A 27099-nucleotide genomic window follows, 5' to 3' on the forward strand; every position below is an offset into this window, starting at 1 on the left:
ATTAAATTACTACACACCTATCCAAATGGCTAAAATAAAAATCAGTGACAGAATCAAATGTTAGTGAGAATACCAAAAAACTGGTCATTCATATGTTGTTGGTGGGAATATAAAAAGATACAGTTACTCTAGACATCAGTTGGGAAATTTCTTTAGAAACTAGAGATGCAACTACTATACAACAACCCAGCAAGAAAATTCTTAGACTCAGGGAAATACAGTTCTAGGTGTACAAAAAAAAAAAAAAAAAAAAAAAAAAAAAAAAAAAAAAGAAAGAAAGAAAGAACAACAACAAAAAACTGTACATGAATGTTTATACCAACTTTATTCATAACATTTTAACCAGATATCTATAAATGAGCAAATAAACTGTGGAATATTACTCAGCAGTTAAAAGGAATGAATACTGACACATGAATAACCTTGCTGAATCTTGAGGGAGTTAAATACTAAGTGAAAAAAAAATCCAAAGGCAAATGGATACATTCTGTATTATTCAATTTATATAACATTCTTGAGATGACAAAATTATAGGAAAGAGAAGAGATGAATGGTGGTCAGACATTAGAGGGAGAGTAAGGCTAGGAAGGATGTGGATTTGGCTCTAAGCGGCAACATGAAGGACTCTCGAGGTGATGGACATGGTCAGTATCTTCACTCTATCAATGTCAATATTCTGGTTGTGATATTGTACCATTATTTCACTAGATATTACCATTTGGTAAATAGTACATAGTATCTCATTTACTGTGTAACTCCATGTGAATCTACAATTTTCTCAAAATAAAATGTTTAATGTTAAAAAAAGGTGCATCAGAGTCTTAGAAAATAGAACTTTAGAGTCTTTGAAAAAGTAGTTCACTATAAAGGCTGACACAGTTGAAGGGACCCCAGCTGAACTTAGACTTTGACAAAACTTTCAGCAGAGACTGGTCAGAATTTCTTAATATGAGGTAACTTTTAGAAAGAACAACCAACATCCTATCCAGAAGAGTAGAAACTGAAAAATAAAATCAGAGAGCTTTTAGCACAAGTTTGTTTTTTGGTTTTTGGGTTTTTGTGTTTGTGTTTTGTTTTGTTTTGCTTTGTTCTCCACAAAAAGAGCAGTGTAGCCCAGGCCAATTTCACAGGCTTTTAAAAACCCACCATGCTGTGTTTACATATCTCTGTGATTCGTTAATCAAATACTATTCCTCTATCTCTAAGATGAGTTAATGTTGTCAGCTACTTAGCATCAGCAAAATATTAAATGCTTCGGTGCATTTCAAGGGCCCAATATGGCATCATATTCACAATAGTCATTTAATAAATGCTAGTTCTCGATCATCTCCACTTTGCCAAACTCCAAACAGTAATATCAAGAATGTCACAGAACGAACCAAAGTAGTGAAACATTTCTTGCACTTATAGTTTAGGTGAATAGAATTAAGGATTATGTCAGTTAAACCATTAACAAGACTCTACCTACTCTAATATCTCAGGAATTCATACACTCCCATGCAACTGCATGAAATCTCAAGGTTTCCTAGGCTTCACAAATTATCTCACTTTAATTATAATACAAAGGAAATACGTTTTCCACACATAAATGTCTAACTTTAGGCTGCATGTTTAAATCACAGTGGAAAATGACTAAAAACTTTACTACTATATTTCTTGGTAAAAATATTGCCTTCCCTTATATAACAAAACATGTTCCTTATGAAAAAGCAGTAACTGATATTTAATGGACAGCAAAATAAATACCTTATTTACTGTTATTATTGAGAAGAGGCAAGAAAATGTATATGTCAGCATATGCTCTTATTTCTCCTTCTTAATTAAAAACTCAGACAAAAAACAATCTACATCATATCTTTTGTGAGAAAAATATTCCTGGAAGCATTTTTGTACAATTTAATGGGCTTATTCCAAAGCAAAATAAGTTTCCCAATTTATTATCATTATTGTGTAAAAGTCACTTACCATAACATACTTTTGACATTTTATAATTCAGTGTTGACCAGTGACATCAGTGTTTAAATCTCCAGATGAATGCTATGTATTTTCATTGAGTGTAAAACAAAAATTATATCCATTATTATGCAAAATTAGGAAAGTGTTTAAGTAAAAATAATTGCCTTTGTCTTTGTTTGACATATTCAACTTACAAACATTGTTAAAAATAAGATTTGCATGGGGGTTCCTGGGTGGCTCAGTCCTTTGAGTGTCCGACTTCAGCTTAGGTCATGATCTCCCAGTTGGTGAGTTCAAAGCCCGCATGGGGCTCTGCGCTGACAGCTCAGAGCCTGGAGCCTGCTTCAGATTCTGTGTGTCCCTCTCTCTGCCCCATCCCCACTCATGCTCTATCTCTCTCTCTGTCTCTCAAAAATGAATAAATATTAAAAAAAAATAAGATTTGCATTTTATTTGCCATTTTATTCATATATTTCATAATTATTGTCTTTAAGAACATGTGATATATAAAGAACAAATTTAGTTCTCACTTACTCAATATTCTTTTTAAAACTACATGGCAAAAGTTGATATCTTCATTGAAAATATTCTCGTAGGGTATATAATAAAATAGTTTTCCTCAGTATTATAATATTTGGTATTGTATATCAAATTATAATGGAAGATGCTATTTAATATTCTATATGCTCTCAGGATGTAACCATAGGATACAAAGAGGAAATAATTATAGCAGATTTGACCATTCTCATCTATTCTGAAACCACTTTTATGAGAATATTGGACATGGAGAGTTCAGTATTTATGAGAAAGAAAAGAAAGTTTAGGTGAAGTTTGTATTTGCTTAAAAATGTATACTTCACTGTGGTTGAGTAGGATTAATGTCATTTTAAAGTGGAGGTTACTAGAGTTGGATATTGCTTTTTTTTTTTTAAGTTTAATCAGTTTGCTGTTTGGTTCAACAATCCCCTTAGGTGCAATTTGATTCAGTGTCATAAAACTGTTTATCTCGTATGAATCCGTGAATAAATCATATCCCTCACTACTCTGTAAGGTCCATTTAGTACACACTTGGTAGAAAGACAATGTTTTTCCAAGAAGATGAAGACATATTGTAGCCTTATGTCTGCCATAAGGTTTAAACCCATCACAGAAATTTATAGCTTCTTTTTTTCTTTTTGGAAGCTCAGTCTAGTCAAGCATTAAATGTATAGTTAACAGATATCCAATAGTCACAAGAGAGTTGACAACTGAAATTACTTAGTTATAATGAAGATAAATAGCAATCTAAACATGGGCATATATTGCACCCTGAAATACAATTGACTCGAATGCTGTTGCCAGGCAACTTCCCAGGACAGATTAAAAATATTTCTGGTTATTTGATGGCATCAGAACACACACACACACACACACACACACACACACACACACACACACACACTTACTTGCAGGAATGACCAAAGCTCTCGCGGTTTAGAAAATCGTGTGACCATAAAATGTATTTGAATGCACACGTGGGAGATATCAAAATGAAATTTTGTTTTATAAAATGTATGCCTCCTAGTGTGAGCCTTTAATAACAATATGACCTATCATACACTTTCCATCACTCACAATATATTTAAGGAGTGGAGCCATTTATTTTCTGAGATAAATTGAGGGTTCCCAGGGTATTTTTACTACTGTTTGAGGAGATTTTTGTGAAACAGAATTAACTGGAACAGAATAAAACAACTTCTTTTTCCTTGTCATTCATATAACTGGGATAAAGATGGCATTATCAGCAAATGGTGTACATGTGTCTTCTTGGATACGGAAGATTTTTAACTTTTTCTTGTTTTATTTTACATATTTTTATTTATTGTTTGCTTTCCTAATTGGTCTATCACAGCTAGATTCTCTCTCTGAAATTCACATACATAGTCTATTATCAAAGGAAGAATTATAGCAGTGTTTGTTAGGAATGTATTAAAAATAAATTCTGTAATATTTGTCACTCAGCTAATCAAGCATGCTAAACTTTTTTTTTTCTTCCGTCCTCTTTGAAGAAGCAACTGGGTTGAACTCACTACTTGATTTCGTATTCAAATTGAAAGAACTCCAGTTCCCATCTTTCCAGAACAAAATATCCATGTATTTCCTTGGTCCTGTTTACTGTCCTCTAAATAGTATCTAGCTAATTTTTTCCCCCAAAGTTTCAGAAATTTCTTCCAGAATGGTTTGTGGCTCTCTAGTTTCAGTCAATGATTTTTGGTTAAAAAAAAAAAAGATTTCAGACATTTCCATTCTGACTTATTTCCTGTGATGCCCACAGATTATATGCTGGTTGGGTTATAGCAGCTCAGCAGGGAAAGAACTAAGCCTATGAATAGATACACTAAACATCTAAGAAAGCAAGTGATTTTAGGGAGAGCAAAGGGTTCCACTTCATTACACTGCTCTGCAATAAACTCTAAATTCTGCAGTAGTCATTGCATTAAGTGACTCTATTTCTAGAAATTGGTGAATACAAATATTAATAAAAGGTAAGTACAAGTTTATCCATTGGGCTAACCAAGTTTTATCCAAGAAACAGGATGTTCTCAGCATTGTGCTAACGACACAACAATAACAACAATAATAATAACAACAATAAGAAGAATATGCCATGACTGAAGTGCCTAAAGAATTAAAAGTAAATAGAGTAATAATGATAATGCAAATTGGCATTTATAAAATAGTGATGTGTTCTGAGCACTTAAGATCTTTATATGCATATCATTTTATCACTAAAATAAACCTTTAAAGGTTACCATTGTCATTCCTAATTTACAGACAAGGAAACTAGGGCATAAAAACTTACAGAATTAAGCAAAACCCCAGAATGGCAGAGCTGTCACTTAAATGCAAGTTATTTTACTTCAGAGTATTTCCTGTTAACCAATAAATTATTACAATGCACTGGTATAATGCATTTTAGCCATGAAATGTGCATATTTACATTTGTATTTAGGTTGATTACTGTTTGTAATAATGTGCAAGATATATCGAAGATTTAGATTCGAGGCAAAGAGATAAGCTACAAAGGAATTCTAATAGCCCAGATACAAGTTTGAGAATATACACATACAAAATACTTGAAGTGAGAATGGAGGGATTGTGGACCAGCTATACGCATAAAGCTGAAATTCATGTGGGTGGTGCTGTTGAGGAAGAGGAAAGAATGAAAGATCACTTCACTAGTCTAGGTTTTGGCTAAAACACCAAATGAGAAAGCACTAAGATGCAAAGAAAATTTTTCAGAAGAAAATTAATGAAATGAAATGTTGAGCCTGAAGGTAAGATGACAAATAAACTAAACACAGGACTTTGGAACTCCAGAGAGTATACATAGCCAAAACATGTTTGCATGTGACCTATTAATGGGATTATGATCTGAATTAGGTGGTAAGGTATAAGACCGATCTATTGACCTGGAGGTGTGGATGGTAAATCGCAAGGGTGTGGAAATTCTCTTCTGAGAGCTTTTGTCAGTAAAATTGAGAAGAGGCAGCTGAAAGGAGACAGAGGAGGTGTAAGACAGTTGAGCAGAGCAGAGATGTTATAAAACAGGATTCATGGGGCGCCTGGGTGGCGCAGTCGGTTAAGCGTCCGACTTCAGCCAGGTCACGATCTCGCGGTCCGCGAGTTCGAGCCCCGCGTCAGGCTCTGGGCTGATGGCTCAGAGCCTGGAGCCTGTTTCCGATTCTGTGTCTCCCTCTCTCTCTGCCCCTCCCCCGTTCATGCTCTGTCTCTCTCTGTCCCAAAAATAAATAAACGTTGATAAAACAGGATTCATGACAGTAATATTTCAAAGGAAATGCAGTAGGGCTGTGATGTCACCACAAGGGGTTCACCTAAATTAGTATTTATGACTTTCTATGAAACTGTTCAGCAAAGGTATATTGTCTTCTTCCAACATCTTCAGCTTCCTAGGAACAGACAGGAGGGTTGGATCTAATCTGCTTGTAGTTTGGCCAAGTTAATATAATGGAAGGGATTGGGAGAGGAAGGGAAAAATGGAAGAGGAAGAGCAGGAGGAAAAGAGGGAGGGAAAGTAGGATAAAGAGAGAATGAGAGGCATGAGAGGCACGAAGGGAGGGAGGGAAAGAGGTAGGTAGAGAAACAAACTGCTTTGTTTAGTAGCTATTTTGCTATTAACCACAACTGTCTGTGCACAATATATAATTAATAGCAAGCTTTGAATGTCTAGAACAAGGAAACATTTCAAAAAAGAAAATGATCAAGTAAACTCACAGAAGTTTTTCATTTAATTTGTTTAATTTCCTTTACAAGTATTTAAGTAATGATGTAAATAAACTGTTGAGAGGAGAGATAGAAAAAGATAAAATGAATAATTTGATAGTTTCTATGCATCTAAATTAATTAAGAATCAAGACCTTGTACTAAATTGACTATTGTAAAAAAAACTAACATGAAGATTCTAAGAATGGATTTTAATTAGTGTTGAACAAATTCTCAGACCAGGAAATCATATGCATTAATCGATATACTGTACAGAAAAATAGATTCTTGCTTTTTTATTATTCCCCTCACGAATATAGTGTTTACAATATCATACTTGTTCAGCAAAATGTAGCAAGTTAATCCTATTCTCATAAGAATAATTTCAAACCCAAGAGCCTCTTTTATAAAATGCTGAGCACATATTAGCTACTTTTATTGATTCAGACAATATAGGAGTTGTCAGAAAGTCCCCAATTTTTTAGAGCTATAACAAGATTTTCTTGACTACAGATACTTTAGAACAATCATTAGTTACTCCCCGCCCCCCCCCCCCCCGCAATGAAAATACATTTAGTTCATGTTGAAGATCTATAATACTAATCATTGTGTCTTTCTGTTTGTGTTTTTTATTTTTTTTTATTTCTTGGGTTTTGTTTTTAACTATGTAACTTAATGGCTGACTGCTCAATAGGAGATTGGATGTTCTGTTACAAGTGTAGTTGTTACAGGGCTCTTTCACTTTGAACCAGATGGAGAGAACTACTTAACTAATTCAAGCCACTTTTCCCAAACTGACATTTCCCTAATTTCATCAGAAGTAGTAGCTATTTGAAGCTGCTGGATCCATTTTTTAAATGATTGTTCATTTTATAGGCCAAATGCCCCTTCTCCCAAAAAACAAATTTAACCCATAATGAGACTGAGCCCTATTTGGACTGCAACACATAAGAATTTATAACAATGATCAATGCAAGGTGCACCCTGAGTTTCAGTTGGTGATGCTCGACAAAGCTCTCCTTTCTTTACTTTCCACCCGTGTCCTAGCAGCACTAATGGACTGGTAATCTTTGGGAAAACTGTGGGGAGAGAAAGGAATGGATGAGAGGTAAGAAGACACCGGGGTCCCAATGACTTGTTCTTTATAACTAGCAAAAGAGAATTATAGCACTACATCAGCAACCTGAAATACAGAAGAGAGTTTAGTTACTGTTAGGTTGTCTAATTGGGGCATCATTGGAATAGCTTCTTGAATGACATGGATATCAGACTCCCTTTCCTCACTATCATTCATTCCACATTCATCAACACCCATGGTATACTAGACATTATGCTAACAATTACACATACAAAGGTGACCACAGCACTGTGCCCTGTGAATGGAAGAGGTAAGAATGGAGAGAGGTGATGACTGGGTAGAGGGCATGTGAACACATAGGAATGTAGTGTTATTTCTCAAGAAGTAATGAAACATGAGTTGGGAGGCATAGACTATGCCCCATAATATGAAGGGCCTTGTGGCAATCTAAGTTTGGATTTTTTCCCCCAATAGACTATGGAGACCATGAATGAATGAAGATTCTTAAGGTCAGGGAATAATACTCTAACATTTGAGTGTTATAAATATCATTCTGGCAAGGCTGTGGATAGGATTTAGTGGTATATATATATTATAAATATTATATATATATATATATATATATATATATATATATATATTTGAGTCAGGGGACCTTTTATAATAGTTAATGAAGAATTAAAGGAAAGAAGAGAGGGAGGGATGAAGATTGGATCTAATTTTGAGGATAGAGAAAAGAGTATGAATTTAAGAGATAGTTGGAAGAATAAAAATGTCTAAGAGGGACTGAAACAAAGAATATGGCGTTAGGAGGACTGTTTGGGGCTGGAGAAGACTCTTGAGATTGGATATGATTATTTAAGCAAACTATATAGAACAATGTAGAAGAGGAATAATGATTATAACTTCAATGTACCCTAACATTTAAACAGAATTCAGAGGAATTTCATAGGATTCTTGGAAAGAAAAACAAAAGGGAATCAAAGAATGGAGGTGTCAGCATGATGAATGACCAAAATCCTATTCAAATGTGTCTTGAAATGTAGCAAATAATAATCGTTAGTGTTATTTGTCATACTAATTTCAGTGAGGTACTGGAGATGAAACCACAATTGCACAAATAGAATTTGAGGAAATACAGTCAGGCGAGGATCCTCCTTAAAAAAATAAAATAATATTAATACAAGGCCTAGGAAGAGAATGAGATGGAACTCCATTTATAGGGTGAAAAATAGGCTCATGATTTTTACTTTTTCACTGGTTTTGTTTGATTTATATTTATATTGAGGTATGCTAAGTGCAAAGACTCCAATGGAACAGATATTGAAAAAGAACTAAAAGGGGAAATATTAACCAAATCAAGATTTGTAGTCAAGTCAAGGATGTAAGACCAGCTGTAAGTATATCTTATTCAGGAGAAGGAAACTGAGGTGGAAAGGGAGGTGGTATAATTTTCAAGATAAATTACTTACGAGGTGGAAAATTTTTCTTCTAAGAGTCAAAAATTTTCCCCTTGTGAATCTGAAATTAATTTAATTATGCAATTAATTTAGTTAATTTAAATCTGCAATTTATGTTGAGGTGGTAGAGAACTTAGAAGGCTGAAGGTTTTTAAATAACTGGCATAGAGAGCAGAAGATGGGCTAGCTAAGATATCCAGTGGCACTGATTTCCCAGTGTATTTAGCAGCACTCTTATCAGTTTCAAAATTGCTTCAGAACTATACGGTCACCTTTTGTGCAGATGAAGAGAAAGTATTTTTCCCAGGTCTGGGGGTAGGAAGGTTTTCAGGCTGGACCTTGTAGAATAGCAAGAACAAAGTATATGGGTGTTATAAATATGGTACTTGATGAATAGACAAAAAAGTGCAGACAGGAGGAGGCTATGAAAGACTGGGAAAAGAAAAGAATAAAATACATGTTAAATGTTATAGGGTGAATTGTGCCATCCAGAAATACGCATTGAAAGCCCAACCTCTAGTATGTATGAATGTGACCTTAGTTGGAATTAGGGTTTTGTAGATGGAATCACATTAAGATAAAGAATGCTAGGGTGGGCTCTAATTCAAGATGACCAGTGTCATTATAGGAAGGGGAAATTTGGCCACAGACACAAACATTTACACTGGGAAGACCATGTGTAGGTGGAGACACATGTGGAAAAGATGGCTATGTGACAAGGGAGGCAGAAATTGGACCAATATATCTACAAGCCAAGGACTGCCAAGAATGGCTGGCAAACATCAGAAACCAGAAGAGGCAAGGAAGGATTCTCCTGTATAGGTTTCAGAGAAGGTGTGGCCTTAGCCAACATCTTGATTTCAGACTTTCTAACCCTCAGAACTGTGAGACAATAATTTCTCATTATTTTGAGCTACCTGATTTGTGGTATCTTGTTATGGCAGCCTTATGAAATGAATACACCAAATAAGAGTTATCATCAATGATCTGCACAGATTAATCAGTTTTTAGAATGTGGATAAAACTGGGGCACCTGGATGGTTCAGTTGGTTAAGTGTCTAACTCTTGATTTGGGCTCAGGTAATGATCTCACAGTCCTGGGCTCAAGCCCCACATAAGCTCTGTGCTACAGCATAGAGCCTGCTTGGGACTCTCTCTCTTTCTCTCTCTACCTGTCCCCTTCTCATGTGTGCTTGCTCTCTTTCTCTCTCTCAAAATAAATAAATACACTTAAGAGCTTTTAAAAAATAAGACTTTGGAGAAGACTAATTAGTTATATATCCATAAAATGCATTTCATTTTGTTTTTCAAAAGTGATTAGTTTATGAAATATATGTCAAAAATATGCATAAGTAAATTGGAAAACCATTTAAACAGCTCAATCTTGAAAAAAAAACACAAATCTTGGGGTGCCTGGGTGGCTCAACTGGTTAAGCACCCGACTCTTGATTTCAGCTCAGGTCCTGATCTCATGGTTTGTGAGATGGATCCCTATGTCAGGCTCTGTGCTGATAGCATGGAGGCTGCTTGAGATTCTCTCTCTTCCTCTCTCTCTCTGCAACCCCCACTCTCTCTTTCTCAAAATAAACTTTAAAAAACAAACACCCACAAATCTTTTAACACGTTTTATTATTCAATGACCATAGTGTTTCTCAGTGTTGAAAGAACCTGATTTTTTCATGTTCTTTCAGGTTAAAATATGCTTTGTTAAATAAGACATAGGAATGCTGGGTGCCTTAGTTGGTTAAACATCCAACTCGTGGTTTTGGCTCAGGTCATGATATCATGGTTCATGAGATCGAGCCCCATGTCAGGCTCTGTGCTGACACTGTGGAGCCTGCTTGGGATTCTCTCTCTCCCTCTCTTTCTGCCCCTCCGCTGCTTATACACCTACCCTCTCTCAAAGTAAATAGAATAAACTTAAAAAAATAAAGTAAAACATTAATGTAAACATGTTATATATTTAAATGTTGTAAAATCTATTGATGGAACTCCCTTACTTGCATTTTCTATCCCACACAAAGTACATATAAATAGTGATTCTGTTTACCTGCTTGTATATAACACTTATTTAGTTTAATTAAGTTGTAATTTATATAAATTAAACAAAAAAATTCATTGTAATTAAGCATTGGCCCTAACTGTAAATGTGGGTGCCTGTATATATTTTTTAACTAATAAATGTTTGTGAAAAATATTTATTTGTACATATAAATTATTTGAATGGGAAAGTATTTACAATTGAGAATTCCATTGTCACTTTAGATATGTATAATGCAGGGAAGAACAAAGATTTTTTTTTCTGTAACACTAACAATGGTGATGATGATGATAATAATGATAGTTAGGCTTTAAGGAATGCTTACTGTATCACAGACTTTACAGAGGCTATCCCATTTGTTTCTCAAGAACAAAAACAAACAAAGCAATGAAGTAGCTACAATTAGGCCAAGAAAACTGATGCTTAATGAGCGTGAGTATCGTGTCCAAGATCACACAACTAAGAAATAGTTGGGGACAGGGCTGGAGCCCAGTCGCATCCCAGAATCTTTATGGTTAATCGCTATCATTCTTGAGTACATTTCATAACTATGTATTTAAGGAACATCCAATCATTTCATTTTCTTTTCTTATTTTTTAACAGTACAAACAATATCAAAATACTACTGATAAAATATTCTGATATTAATATGCTCATTTCAACCCTACTTATGAAATAATTGGAGATACAGTGAATCTCCATTATAGAGCATATAATTTGTAAATAACACATATTTAAATATAAGTCTAGGTTATGCCAGAGTGGTTGATGGATTACTGAGTATTTCTCATAAAACAGGCAATGAATAATTACTCTTGTACAAAAAAATTCAGAGTTAATTATGAATTAGTGTTAAGAGAATACTGAATAAAACTGAGCTCATCAGCAATAGATTATAGAAAGAAGAGCTAGTAAGAGGAAACAAAGTTTAAAAAAAACAGTAAAGTTTCAGGTAAGATAAAGTAGAAAACAATATTAGAAACATTGTAAATACAACTGGGAAAAGGAAGAAAATTGAAGAAGTTGATTGGATTTTGCCAAGAAACCATTTATGACTCTGTAAAATAACGCTGGTAGAAGGTTGAGGTCAAATATTCTGCTGAAATAACTTCCTAGAAAAATCCTGTTCTTGTTTTTTTTCACCCAGAACAATTTTAAGAACTTTCTCTAGTTTGGGGAGTTATTATGGTTATTGAAAAAATGGTTTATATTAGAGAACTGTAAAACAAAGCATTTTCAAAATATTTCACCTACTATAGTATGTTTCAATCAAATAGATTCATAGGGATTACTAGGAAAACAAAATAACATTATTTTTCTCTCCATACCTCATGACTTCATGATTAGATAATTATTTTCTAAATATGGAGGAATAAATGTAAGATTTATTGTACCTAAATTAAGAGGATTTCTTAAACTTCACAAGTCTAGTAAAAAATTCCTGCTGGAAGTCCTACCTTTCAAATCTTAAACTCCAAGATCTTGAACCCAGTAATATTAAAAAGAAACAAAAGAAATCTGATTTTCTTCCAGCTTCTGCATAATATATAGAGAGATGCAAAATATATAAACGTATTATATAAATATGTAACTGTAAATTTATAAATATAAATTCATATCAATACTTTCTCAGCTTAGCCAGTTTTCCTCAAGCCATCAGCACGGTTGTGATAGTGTGAGGGGTGTTTGTGGTGGTATTGAGAGAAGGAGGGTGAATTTTGACTTACTGAGTTCTATGGTCGCACAGAAAAAAAGAGAGTGGAGACCATTTTGTGTGCACTTGTTGGGTAGAGAGGCAAATGTGAGGAGAAAAAGGATAGAAAAGAAGTTGTCTACACTGGAGATAAATATGACTGTGTTCAATGTTCCCTTTAGTGAAGGACTTGCCAATAAACTTCCCTTCCCCACTTTTTAAAAAGTTAACTATTTTAAGCCTGGTTACAAAACTCTGTATTATTCAAGTAGATTTTGACAAACATATCTTTTACAAGGATTTACTGTTTAAGCTAATTCATAGGTAGCAAGCCTATTCATAAATCCTCTAAATCTGAGCAAAATTTATACTACTACAAAATAGGCTGAGCCACATTTTAGCAGGTTATAATATCAAGCCACTATCTAGGTAAATTCCATACATGACCAGTCTCTATGCTTAGAAATAAATCATGTAAAAATGGGCAATATTCTACAAACCACATTGTGCTTTAGGGTGTATAACAACTTGCATTTTAAATCCCTCTAGTTTAGGAATATGATCTAATCCCATATGGCCTACCACTTGAATAATTTGACTATAAAAAAGCCCATGTATAGATCTTTACTTGGTAATTTTTTTCTGGTAAAATCGGAATGACAGCCAACTCATATTTAGGTTGAAGCTCTGAATATCCTTTCAAATTGGAACACATTTCAAAAATTTTTTTCACAGTGAGAAAACCAAACAGAATGTAATTTGGGTCAGAACCTAAAGAGCTCTTTTGGATACAACATATCTTAAACTTGGGTCTTCTTTACCCTTCTTTTGAGAGTATCTACATGGTAGAAGTAAAAGAAAGCATATTTATGTGTTAGTATTAATGACCAGATGTTCAATTATATTAAAAAGAAATGAAAACATGTCTATGTTTAACATAATTACTCTAAACATGGCTGGTATAGTGACTTCAACATTTAGATTTCCAGAAATTAGGCCCTCAATACATTTATCATACCTATCATTAATCTTTATGGACTTCAATTGAGGCTCATTTATTTGGTTCTCAAAATCTATCCACTATAGATAGCAATTTATCCTGAATAACCTTCCAGAAAGATATTATTCCACAAATCCATATTTTACAATTCACCAAGAAAACTTGTATTTTTTCAAATCCTTTAGGATCAAGACCAAATCTAAAATGTAAGGAGAAAAATATAAATCCCATATAACATCTGTAAGTATATCTGGCATAGATTCAAGAAAATATAAAATGTATAAATATGAAACATGAGTAGGAGTCACAAATTTTAATGTGTAAATGATTCATGAGTCACTATTAATAAGCGCAGAAAGAGAAACCAAGTTACTTACTAATGGCTTAGTATAAAATATGATTTTGATTTTTCTTGAATCAAGGCTTAGAATCAGGATTTCTTTCAAAGAGGTAGTATGGTACAAAATGACAGAAAGCCAGGAGTCAAGGACCCACAAACAACACTTGGATAAATGGAGATAGAGTTTATATTAAACACTTTACCACCCAAACACACTTCTACACAAATGTGCATTTCCACCATCTCTATCCCTCTTTTATTCCACTCTCATGCTGGCTTAAACACAGTTAACCGAAGCACAACAATTCTATCAGCAGATATACAGCTAATGTTCAGCCCCTTGGAATTGTAAGGATCCCTAGCTAGCTGCCTTAACCATTAAAAATGGAACTTAAGAGAAACCAATTTCTTTTCAAAACTTACAGCTCAGTTAAAAGAATATCAACACACATTTGGAAAAATATTTTTCAACTCTCGACAATCTTAAAAATTGCTATAGCATATGAAAACACAAACATACCAATAGCTCTGGTCATAAGGCTGCAATGAAGTTTAAATCTCCTGGCCAACAAGCAACTTATGTGTCAAAGAGGTAGTATTTTAAAATCAATATTTATGCCCATAGTAATTCTCAATTGAAATGAAACATAAAATCCGTACTTTCTCTTTATAAAGTGATATGGGCCAATGTTTTGGCTAATGTTACAAAACTAAATGAGGTATTGCAAAATAATTTAAAATTTAGATGTGCAGGCAATTAGGTTCCATTTTAATACACTATTATGAAAAGTGTTTATTTGTTTTTGGAAAAAAAAATAAACAGCATCTTGGCTATAATGACAAACCAGCTTTTCTGCAGTAGGTCCCTCCAGCAAAGGCTTAATATATCTGATTTGTCAAAGTCAACACTCCTGCTAATCTTTCCCACCAGTGTCAAATGCTGAGAGCTATCACCTATTCATTTTGTTGGGCAGTGTAGGGAGAAAAATGGACAACAGGCAGAAAGTAATCTGCAAAAACATCAAAATAAAGTGGTCTCTTTGCACACAGCTGTAAGAAAGATGCATGAAGAATTAGAAAATCTTTGAGATTTCCTTTGCAATTCTTTGCCTATACAAAGTTCGTTTGAATGTAAATTATTCCTACCTTTACTACATTGGTTAATAAATGTTTTAAGGCCATAAATTTTTTTCTATTAGTGCCAAAATATTATGTTTTACTGAATTGTACAGACAGGGTGAAGCAAATAAAATAATATTAAATTTGAAATGCTTTAAAAGCTTTAAAGAAATATTATTACTGGAATTTAACCTGAAATAAAAAAAATATTTAAGTGAGAATTTTAATATCATATCTGCCTGTAAATATTCTGTTTAAATTTAAAAAAAGTATTTTGGAAGTTTCAGAAAACATATGGCTACCATATTTTTTCTTTCAGTTCTACCAACATGAATGGAATTTTCTGTAATGGAACAACTAAGAATTTGGCTATCAATTATATGATATCTTCCACTACTGAGTACATGTATGCATATGTGTGTGCATGTATGTATATTTGCATGCATACATTGGGAATGGCATGCTGTAATTGAATTGCATTATAATAGAAATACAAGTTTAATGAGTCTGAAAATGCCTCAAATTAGAAAGGATTGAGAGTAAGAAGTAGGGAAATGCAAGTCATTATGTATTAAAATATCCATCCCTAAATGTATTGAAACTTATCAGCATGATTCTTCACCTTAGGATTAGCACTCTCTCCCTCCTCAATATTGGGAGAGTCAATATGAGGACCTTCATTGTAAGTATGCGTCCGCGTAGAATCATTCATTAAGCAAGACAGATAGTTGCAAGACAGATACTTACAAAAATGTCAAAGATTTAGAGCAAAAGGAAAATAAGTAGACCTATGCCTTCTGGAAATAAACCTTTTACTTCCACTCAAATTATATCAAAATCAAAATTTAAGGCATCTGGGTGGCTCAGTTGGTGAAGTGTCCAATTTTGGCTCAGGTCATGATCTCATGGTTTGGGAGTTTGAGCCCGGCATTGGGCTCTGTGCTGACAACTCAGAGCCTGGAGCCTGCTTAGGATTCTGTGTCTCCCTCTCTCTCTGCCCCTCTCCCTCTCATGCTCTGTCTCTGTCTCTGTCTCAAAAAATAAACATTAAAAATTAAAAAAATAAAATTATTAGTATAGATTAGCAAATTATGAAATATTGATCTGAATATTTGTGTTAGCATGTAAGACATTACAAGTAAAGGTTTTCTTATCACAGCTCAGATATTTTGGTTAATTGACATATATAATAAAACACAGAAGTAAATAAGTGTTAGGACACTGGATTTAAGTCAGAAAAACGTGGGTTCCAGACCATCTCTATTACGTTGACATCCTTTAAAATCTTTATTTTCTCATCTGTAAAAGGGGAATAAAAATAGTGCTTCTTATAGTAACCCTTATCATTAGCTTCTGCCCACATTTTCCTGAGGCAATCACAGGAGGTATACTATTCTTTCTCCGGTTGGTTAGAACTTCTCTTAGGTTGTGCATAGCATTCTGTTTTACTTTGGGGTAAAATTCAGTACATACTTTTCCTTTATATGTAAGGAGAGTTTGGGACTATAGTGTTGTATATAGTGTTGTTGCTGCTGCTGTTGTTGTTATATTAAATGGTTAGTTTTTCAGCATACTTCTTCTCTGATTGATTTACCAAAGTAATTTGACCACGCTGAGAAATGGATGAGTGTTCTAGGCAATATCTGCTCAGTCTCTGAAGCCTTGATGAGTGAGGATTGGCTGGGCATGAACATTATCATCATCATCATTAAAAACACCTATAGAGAGCTTAATGTCTTTATGCCAGGCACTAAGAACACGTTTCTTAATCTTTTCATTATTATAACAACTCAGTGAAGTAGGTACTATTATAATATCTTTTTTATAGATGAAAAGTCTGAGGCACAGAGAACTAAAGTAACGTGTTCAAAGATACATAAATCATTAGTGATAGAACCTGAATTTAAGCCAAGGCAGCAAAGTAGTGGCTCCAAATCTTTTGGTGTACACATTATGCATATTTTCATCATAATTTAAGATGAATGAGAAATACATATACTGGCTTGATATTTTCAAATCTAAGATTTACATATTACACTTGCGTTTGACAATGTGCATACTGACAGTGACAAGTGTTAGCACTGGGTCCATTCTCTCACCTTTCTGCTTCAAGGTGTAGAGTGTCTTGCATCAACCCACAAACAAATTACATAATGATTCCTTTTCAAATGAAAATATTGAGTATCACATACATATAGTTCCACTAATAAATTTTTTTTTCCAAATGGATCGGTATCAAACTTGCTTTTGTGTAACAAAGCTTCCTTCTGATTATAGGGAGACCTTACAAAATGCCTTTCTGTCTTTGCTTAAAGAGTGTTGATTAGGGGCGACTGGATGGCTCAGTCGGTTAAGCGTCCAACTTTGGCTCAGGTCATGATCTCACGGTTTGTGAGTTCAAGCCCCGCGTTGGGCTCTGTGCTGACAGCTCTGAGCCTGGAGCTTGCACAGATTCTGTGTCTCCCCCTTTCGCTGCCCCTCCCCACTCATGAGTTCTCTCTTTCTCAAAAGTAAATAAACATTAAAAATAGTTTTTAAAAGTGTTGATTAAATTAATAATAGCAATAATAATAATCAACACTTATATCAATAACTATATACTTTGTTCCATGGTATACTCAGTACATATTTTATCTTAAAGAAATAAAAATGTAAAATTTTTCCTCTTTCCATAATAGAATCTATGTAAATGCAATATAAATATTTAAATATCTTGAGGACATTTCATTTTAAAACTATTTCATCAGTATTAGAGAGACACCACCTATTATTAGATAGTCACCTAGATAAGCAATACCTTATGGCATCTGCCCTGACAATTCTAAATATGTAGTCCATCACAGTCAATGACTTTCTGGGTATTTTCTATTTCAGCACTGTCCTCAGATCATTAGTGAATGTTTTCATTTAAAAAAAAGGAAAACCTTATGTTGCCATTCCTTCACCCACTGGCTCATAAGCCTGCTGCTTTATTGTTAGATAGAACATTAGGAGAAGAAATACATCATCATAATAACATTCTAATAATTATCATGTATTGATCATTTGTAAGGTATAAGACACTATACTAAATAAATATGCCATCTCAGTTAAATTTCACATATAAAGTATAAAATCTTATATAGAATTAATAAGTATTACTGACCTTGTATAGATGAGGAAACAAAGTCCTAGGAATGTTAGGCAACTTTCCAAGGGTTATATGGCTAACCTATGGCAGAAATGGTTCTGGAACCAAGCCCCTGCTCCTAATTAACCCCTGTAGTACTATATGGAGGCATGCCTACTTCTCAAAGCTATAATGAGAAACCACATGTAAGTATGTTTCTCTGACTTTCCTACATTGTACTTCTATTCAAGTGTCCACACTTTATTTTTAAAAATAGCTTTATTGAGGAATAATTGATATACAAAGAACTATCCATATGTAATGAGTCTATGCCTTGCTAATTAGTGTCAGCTAACAGGTGCAAGAGCACTGAAGAAAGGCATTCACAGGTTTAGGATACTATTCTTATAGCTTTATTCTATAAACTTTTGGAAAAAAGAGGGTTGTATTTTGTAAAGAGAGGCCACCCTCTTCCTTTAGAGTGCAATTCTGATGTTCCCATTCTACATTTCTTTGTGGTAGGATATAGACCATTAATGGATATATTTAATACAGAAAGTCCTGACTTTGACTATCTAGTACCTGGAGAGGTACGGAGTACTCTCTACACTATCATTATAATGCTACATTAATACAGTTATAAATGTTTTAACATTTTAAAACATATATTGTCTGCTTTTCACTTTCTGTCCCCTCAAAAATAAAGTTTTTAGTATCACAGAACCTGTATTTGACTGACTCAAGCATTCTTTTCAATTATGGAAATATTTTTGTTATTTTCCTAACCCCTTGCACACACATACATACACGCATGCCCTTGTACATTTTCAGACCCTCCTATACATTCAGGAAGGGAAGTTTTCATATCCTTACTAGTCATATTTGTAGTTGTCCAATAATAGATAATTCTGTTCCATTTATATTAGTGGAAGTAAAATATCTGATCACCATATGTTTTCTGAAATGTCACAAAAGATGAGCCTTTTCATTCACATAGAATATTTAAAAGCTAATATAGTATAAAATCTCTGTGACAAATTACTTTATATCAGGTTATAGAAATGTGAAATGCATGTATTATATATAATTCAAGACTGAATTATTTATCTAGATTATGTCATTTAATACTATAAAATAGATGCTATTATCTCCATGTTAGAGACAAGGAAATGAAGGTGTATAGAGGTTAGATTAATTGCTCAAGTTTTTACAACTGGTGGGTAATGGAACTTGCTTTTGAACTATGGTTGTCTCATTCTAATGTCCTTGTTCTTAGACATGCATCTGCAGAAAGTAGGCCCAGAGTACATAACAGAAAAGAATCTCTGAAGGTTAGGGCTCACTTTCATTGCTGGGTTATTCACAAAAGTGCTGTGAAGTCCCATTAGCTTGGTGCAGTAAAGAACTAGGCATCAAGATCCTGATACTAAAAAATTCTGAATCTTTTCATTTATCAGCAAATCTAATCTCAGGAACAATAAAGGAGGTGATATTCTTCATATAGTCATTTACTTTTCAGGGTATAAAATCAGTGACATTTTATCAAAAGTATATCTAATGTAAAATATCTTTATCTATCTATCATTTGTCTATCTAATATATCCATCCATCATCTACCTATCATCTATTTACCTATCAATCTGTTAATTTATTATATATGTATGTGTGTAAGTATTATTTCAAGTTGACAGCAATCTTAAATTTTGTTGTATACTAAGTACATCAAATTATTTATTTTTCTACCAAGTATAACCTGAAAAACCACTCATAAATATATGAATTAGAGTTTGAGATAACCAAGATAAATTGGTCCAAATGCTTTACACTTAAAAAAAGATATAAACATAGATCATTGCATTAGATTACCATTAGATTCAACAAAAACTGACCATCAACAAGGCATATCATAGTCAAATTCACAAAATACTCAGGCAATGAGAGAATCATGAAAACAGGAAGAGAAAAAAAGTCCCTAACCTAAAAGGGAAGACAGATCTGGTTTGCAGCAGACCTATCCACAGAAATTTGGCAGGCCAGAAAGGAGTGGCAGGATATATTCAGTGTTCTGAATCAGAAAAATATGCAGTCAATAATTCTTTATCCAGCAAGGCTGTCATTTAAAATAGAAGGAGAGATAAAAAGTTTCCCAGACAAACAAAAATTAAAGGAGTTTGTGACCACTAAACCAGGCCTGTAAGAAATTTTAGGGGGACTCTCTGAGAGGAGAAAAGATGGGGGAAATATATATCTATATCTATAGATATCTATCTATATCTATCTATCTATATCTATATCTATATATCTATATCTATCTATATATATCTATATAGATAGATCTATCTATATATATCTATATATCTATATCTATATCTATTTTTTTCTTTTTTTTCTCTTTTTCAGTTTTTTTTTCTACACAATATACAATTCCTTTTAAATGGATCAAGAAATAGCTTATATACACGAATGAGTCCTATATATCTATAGATATATATAGATAGATATAGATATAGATATAGATATAGATATAGATATAGATATAGATATAGATATATAGATATAGATATCTCAAAAGCTACAAAGATTAGGAAGGACCAGAGAATACCACCAGAAACTCCAGCTCTACAAGTATCATAATGGCAATAAATTCATATCTTTCAGTTCACTCTAAATGTCATTGGACTCAATGCTCCAATCAAAAGACATAGGGTAGCAGAATGGATAAGAAAATAAGATCCATCTATATGATGTTTACAAGAGACGCACTTTAGACCGAAAGACACCTTCAGATTGAAAATAAGGGGATGGAGAACCATCTGTCATGCTAATGGTCAACAAAAGAAAGCCAGAGTAACCATACTTATATCAGACAATCTAGACTTTACAATAAAGACTGTACCAAGAAATGCAGAGGGCATCATATCATTTATTTTTCAATAATATGTTTTTAAAATTATAAATCTAGCTTGGTCATGAATTGAATTATATATTCCATGAATTGGAGCAAAATACATGTTATGTTATATTTCAGTTTTTTAATTTTATTATTTGCTATTACTTTTTAAAATTTGAAATAAAATGTGCCAGTATTAAAACATATATGCTTAAAAAAACATAAATAAGTTAATTACAAATCACAGTAAATATTACCTTGTCAGTAGGAAAAGTCATAGGTTAACTTTGTGATAAAGTTAAAAATTTTGTATACCCAGGTATGCAACTCCCTGCATACATGAATCATCTTACAAATTGTGCTGTGTTTTAATAATATTCTATCTTTTCTAAAGGATTGTTTCTCAATTAATTATATTATGTGCTTAATATCTGGGAAGTGAAATATTCACAGAAGATATATGTTTAAAATATGAGGAAAAATTAAGCCTTTGGAAAATGAATTACTCTTCACTTCAAAAAGTTCAGCAAAATAATTGAAAGTAACTTGAAGTGTTACAGGAAAATCACAAAATGATGCAAACACCCTGAAGGAGCTGACTGGAGTTAAGAAAGTCCTTTTCAATGAGGTCCAGTAGGAAAAAAAAAAAAAGAGGTTAGAGTGGGAGAGAGCCAAAGCATAAGAGACTCTTAAAAACTGAGAACAAACTGAGGGTTGATGGGGGGGTGGGAGGGAGGGGAGAGTGGGTGATGGGTATTGAGGAGGGCACCTTTTGGAATGAGCACTGGGTGTTGTATGGAAACCAATTTGTCAATAAATTTCATATACTGAAAAAAAATAATAAAACAATAAATAAAAACAAAACAAAAAACTCAAAACAAAAAAAATTGATTTTAAGATATATTACTGTAATTGGAGAAAACATTTAATTTTCTATACTTCAAAACGAACTTCATGTGAATTAAAAGTATACTGAAAATATATGTGTAACATTTATTGACAACATATTTTCACTGAATATGTGATTATTACTATAATATATAACTTGAAAATTTCAGTCTAGCTAATATATTAATAGTGGCTCTTTTAATTTTTTCACATAAGATTTTCAGATTGTTATATATTTGCCATAATTGATATGCAATGTCTTTTATAACAATAAAATAATAATAATACAATCTCTGAGCATTTCTTTAGATAGCAGGCATAAATTAGATTATTATTTGAAAACACAGAACTTCTCCTTCTCTCATATCCACAGATGGAAGATACTTTCACTCCTCTTGACTTTAGGCTTAGTCACGTGACTTGCTTTGGCCAATGCAACGCTAGTGGCTATTGTTGCAGCTTGAGAAGGCTAGAGAAGCTCTTGGGCTTACTCACTCACACTTCTACCATAAGAAGAAAAGGGTAGATTCTGGCTAGCTTGCTGGTACTGAAAGTAGGTTGAGCTATGTGGAGCAGAGATGACAAATTCTAACATGACACTGACTGTAGGAATCAATTACAAATAATTTGATAGAAACCAGAGATACTAAAATTAGGATTTTCACCCACCTACTGCATTTAAATTACTGCAAAATGGAGGTTTAGTGAAATTCCTTTGAGGAAGTGCATGTGGTCGGATAGTGCTTAAGTTGAATGACTTGATAGGGATAAACACGTAAAAATAGATTACCGACTTTTCAACAATTTACATGAGAGATATTTGCAAAATTACTTATCAGGGTAAATCAATGTACATGGAAAAGATGAATCAGGAGATACTTTGAGAACAAGAAATTCTAGAACTCAGTATTGATTATATAGCATGGTGTCAGTCATATGTGACAGAGAAAAGGAATATATCAATATTTAGGGACAGATTGAAGAGGGAATGATGCCTGTTAAAATCAGAGTGCAAAACTGTTAATGCAATGGTGACCTAACAGAAGTACCAGAAGTGGAAGAAAGTGTGGCTGACTTCTGAGCATTTTCACATAAAGATAATTGTCAGGGGATACCTGAAGTCTAAAAATATCTCAAAATAATAATGACATGGGGTGCCTGGGTTGCTCAGTCAGTTAAACATCTGACTCTTAATTTTGGCTCAGGTCATGAGCTCATGGTTTTTGAGATTGAACCCCACATGAGCTCTGCACTGACAGTGCAGATCCTGCTTGGAATTCTCTCTGTCCCTCCCTTGCTTATATGTACACGTGCATGTTCTCTCTCTCCCCCTCTCTCTCTGTCAGAATAAATAAATAAACATTAAAAAAAAGTAACAACTAACCCGTTCATAGTAATGTGTGCTAGGCATTCTATAAGTGTTACATATATTTTTTCATATTTAATCTGAATCATTTTATAGTGATAGAAATGTTATTTTTATTATCTTGATGGAAAGCTTATATTTTTTGTCTAAATTCACAAACAATAAGGAGGAGTGGTGGCAGAATTAAAACAACAATTGTCAAACATAAGACCTCATGGCCTTATTCACTAGCTTTGTTTGAGTAATAGAAAGGAACGAATGAGAACAGATTCCCTAAGGAAATTTCATAGGGATCAAGTTTAATCATTCTTGTCATGTACAGAGTATATTCTCACAAAAAGGCATGTGAATTGGTGAAGAAAAAACAAATCTCAATTTTTGTACCTTTATAAGTAAATGTCATAGTGTGTGTGTGTGTGTGTGTGTGTGTGTGTGTGCACGTGTGCTGGCCATACGGTGTTATGGTTAAGTAAGCAATGTTACATGCTCCTCACATTGCAATAATTACATAACAGACAATTCCAAAAATGAATAGCGAGGGTAATCAAGCTAGTATAATCATAATGGTTTTCTTGAAGATACCACGCACTTCCCACACAGTGTTAAACTTAGTCTCTCTTAGTCTAGGAGAGAAAAATAAAGCAAGTAAGTAAATAAAATATCAAGTAGTTGTATACTATAAGAAGGAAAAGGGGAGTCTCAGTATACAGAGTGTCCACAGGAAGGGAAAGATGCACCAGGCTTTCTGAGGAGGTGATATTTGAACTGAATATATACAATGGGAGAGTAATCCATGAGGGTATCTGGAGGAATGATGTTCCTGGTAGAGGAAATAGCAAAGTAAATATCCTATGGCAAGCTCATTCTTGGTGGACTCTAGGATTAGCAAAGATACCCATGTGGCTGGAACACAGCAAGCATGAAGAAATGCTGTAGATGGGATGGCAGAGATGACCATAGCAAGATCAAGCAGAATTGAGAATTTATAGTAAGAAATTTTGATTTCATTCCAAGAGTGATGAGAAATAATTTGTGCTTTTATTTTTTTTTAATTTGTTTTCAACATTTATTTATTTTTGGGACAGAGAGAGACAGAGCATGAACGGGGGAGGGGCAGAGAGAGAGGGAGACACAGAATCGGAAACAGGCTCCAGGCTCTGAGCCATCAGCCCAGAGCCTGACGCGGGGCTCGAACCCACGGACCGCAAGATCGTGACCTGGCTGAAGTCGGACGCTTAACCGACTGCGCCACCCAGGCGCCCCTAATTTGTGCTTTTAAACAAGGAAATGACATGATCAGATATATTAATTATATGTAATCTTACTATCTTTTGAGTTAGGGTAAATATTCACATATGTACATTTTCAGAAGTTAATGCCATTAAATCATAGATTTAAGCCTATTTTCCAAAGTCTAAGTGATTGATACATGCTTATTTCCCAAAGTGTGTTACCTAGAGTACTGTTCTTATGATATACTCTGGAATAAAGCAGGGTGGGGTGAATGGACTAAGTAAGTTTAGAAAGAAATGGTGGGAAGCCAAGATGAGAACTGAAAAGTGTCCAGTGGATTTATTAACAAGACAGTCAAGGGGATACCTGAGAAAGTTTGGAAGACACATGAAGATGGAGGAACATTGGAAAGAACTGAAGATAAAGTCATGAAAATGGTGCCTGGGGGAAGAAAAGTCTTTGGGCAGAAACAAGGACGACCTCTAGAGGGGAATGTGGTATCTCAGACATAAAAGGTAAACATGTGTAGTGAACACAGAGAATTCCAATGGGACAGAGTTTACAAAGAAAACAGAATGGAAGATCATAAATGAAAATTTTATGGACTGAAGTAGATACCTGAGAAGTCAGAAGTAAAGAAAAGACTGAAGGGGTGCCTGGGTGGCTCAGTGGGTTGAGTGTCCAACTTCGGCTCAGGTCATGATCTCAGGGTTCATGTGTTCGAGCCCCGCGTTGGGCTCTGTGCTGACAGCTCAGAGCATGGAGCCTGCTTCAGATTCTGTATCCCCCTCTCTCTCCGCCCCACCCCTGCTTGTGCTCTGTCTCTGTCTTTCAAAAATGAATAAACATAAAAAAAAAATTAAAATTTTAAAAAAATAAAAAAATAAAAGTCTGAACATTGTAAAAGTTCAGGTGCTTCCTCCCACTACCAAAGGTGGAAAGAAGAGAGAAATGGATACAGATTGAGGTAAGCTTTTTAGATTTAGAAGCAAAAGAATGTGGGAGAACCTGCCAGACGATTCTATTTTCTCAATGAAATAAAGTACAAGATTATCAGCTGTAAAAAAAAAAAAAACAAAAAACAGGAGAGCAAAGAAAGCAAAGAAAATTTAAAAAGCAATAAAATATAGTCTTCTAAAAATATAACTTTCTAAAAAGCAGACGTCTCAAACAGCGTGGGGAAGGAGAGAATATGTAACAAAGGTGTCCCATAGTCTTTGAGATTATGAAGCACTGAATTTGCATGCTATTCATACACTTCGGTCTTTCCCGCAATGATAAAGATAAGAATGTTCCAGGATGGAATAATTTCACCTGGAGTGTGCACGAGGCTTGTGGGGCAGATATGGTGATGTAAAGTGGCCTTTACTCTGAGCCATGAAGGGCACATGGAACCTACATAGGAGACAATAGAAACAGCGGTGTTCTTGGGCATGAACACTAAAAGGAAAGGCTTCAAAGAAGAAAATTCTAGGAGATCCTACTGTGCCACACTCCTCAGAGGGTGGAGGTGCTATCTATACTTCCCTCTCTTTCATGTCTTCTGAATAGGGTGTGTGTACGTGTGTGTGTGTGTGTGTGTGTGTGTGTGTGTGTGTGTAAGTGTGATACCAATTGCAGTGTCTAACAGCAAAGGTAGTAATGGAAATGGTTATATGTGCCATTAAATGTGGTTGTTGTCTTAGAAGGATTTTGTACATCTGCAATTTACTTCAAGATTGGGAAAGACACAAAGTAAGAGAATTGGGGAATTTTGCTGTTTTGCTGGCTGCATGCACCTACAGGCAAAAGACACTCTGTAAGAGGGCAAAAACCATGGAATACTGACTGACCTTTTCTTTTCTTTTCTTTTCTTTTCTTTTCTTTTCTTTTCTTTTCTTTTCTTTTCTTTTTTTATTTTACTCTATGGACTCTTGGTGATATAATTGTTCTTTATTTATTACTATTATTATTTTCTTGCCTCAGTTCCCCTTAAACGAGAATCTCTTTCAGGGGCAGGGCTGTCTATATTGCTTTCAGTATAATGTACATAGCTCAAGTACTTGAAATGAGTTGTATTAAATGCACACAGTTTAAAAGAAGGTAAAAGGGAAAAATGGCATTGCGACAGTTGTTTAGGATCATACATTAAAAGTTGAACTATTTTTAAATCTGAAAAAAACTAATTCTCATCGCATTTATTGTTGTCCCTGGTTGTTCCTGACTATATAAAGTACTCATCTATTTGTCCTTAGCCAAAACTATAATATAAATTAGTTATTTTCAAGCACATTTACTGAATCATCATTAAATCTTCACAGATATCTTATGTTCCATTTCTTTTATAAATTACAGTTTTCCTCTCACTGAAACATTTAACAAGATAGATTGTCAACAAATACTTATTAAAATGATCAAACGAGAATGAATATTTATTAGTGACCCATTTGACTGATATTGCCAGCTGCTTGTATCTTTGAATCTGGGAATACTACTCTGAGGTAAATCCCTAAAAATGTTTAGATTAAAATCTCATGGTTATATATTAAATTGCAAATGTAATTGAATTACTCAAAAAAAGAAGAAACTACAGACAAGTACACTTAAAAAACAGATATAGCTTTAAATGTGGCTGATTAGTTGTAGTCCTTTCAATATTTATATCGTTGTTTTCTGAACAAATG

At 34.0% G+C, this 27099-nt stretch overlaps 1 protein-coding gene across 1 annotated transcript in view; it reads right to left on the minus strand.

Annotated features, from left to right (window-relative positions):
• MGAT4C (MGAT4 family member C) overlaps positions 1-27099 on the minus strand; it is a 724438-nt gene that overhangs the window by 363616 nt on the left and 333723 nt on the right. The window lies entirely within an intron of this gene.

This window comes from Felis catus, chromosome B4 (genome assembly GCF_018350175.1).
Source record: "Felis catus isolate Fca126 chromosome B4, F.catus_Fca126_mat1.0, whole genome shotgun sequence".
Taxonomy (NCBI): Eukaryota; Metazoa; Chordata; class Mammalia; order Carnivora; family Felidae; genus Felis; species Felis catus.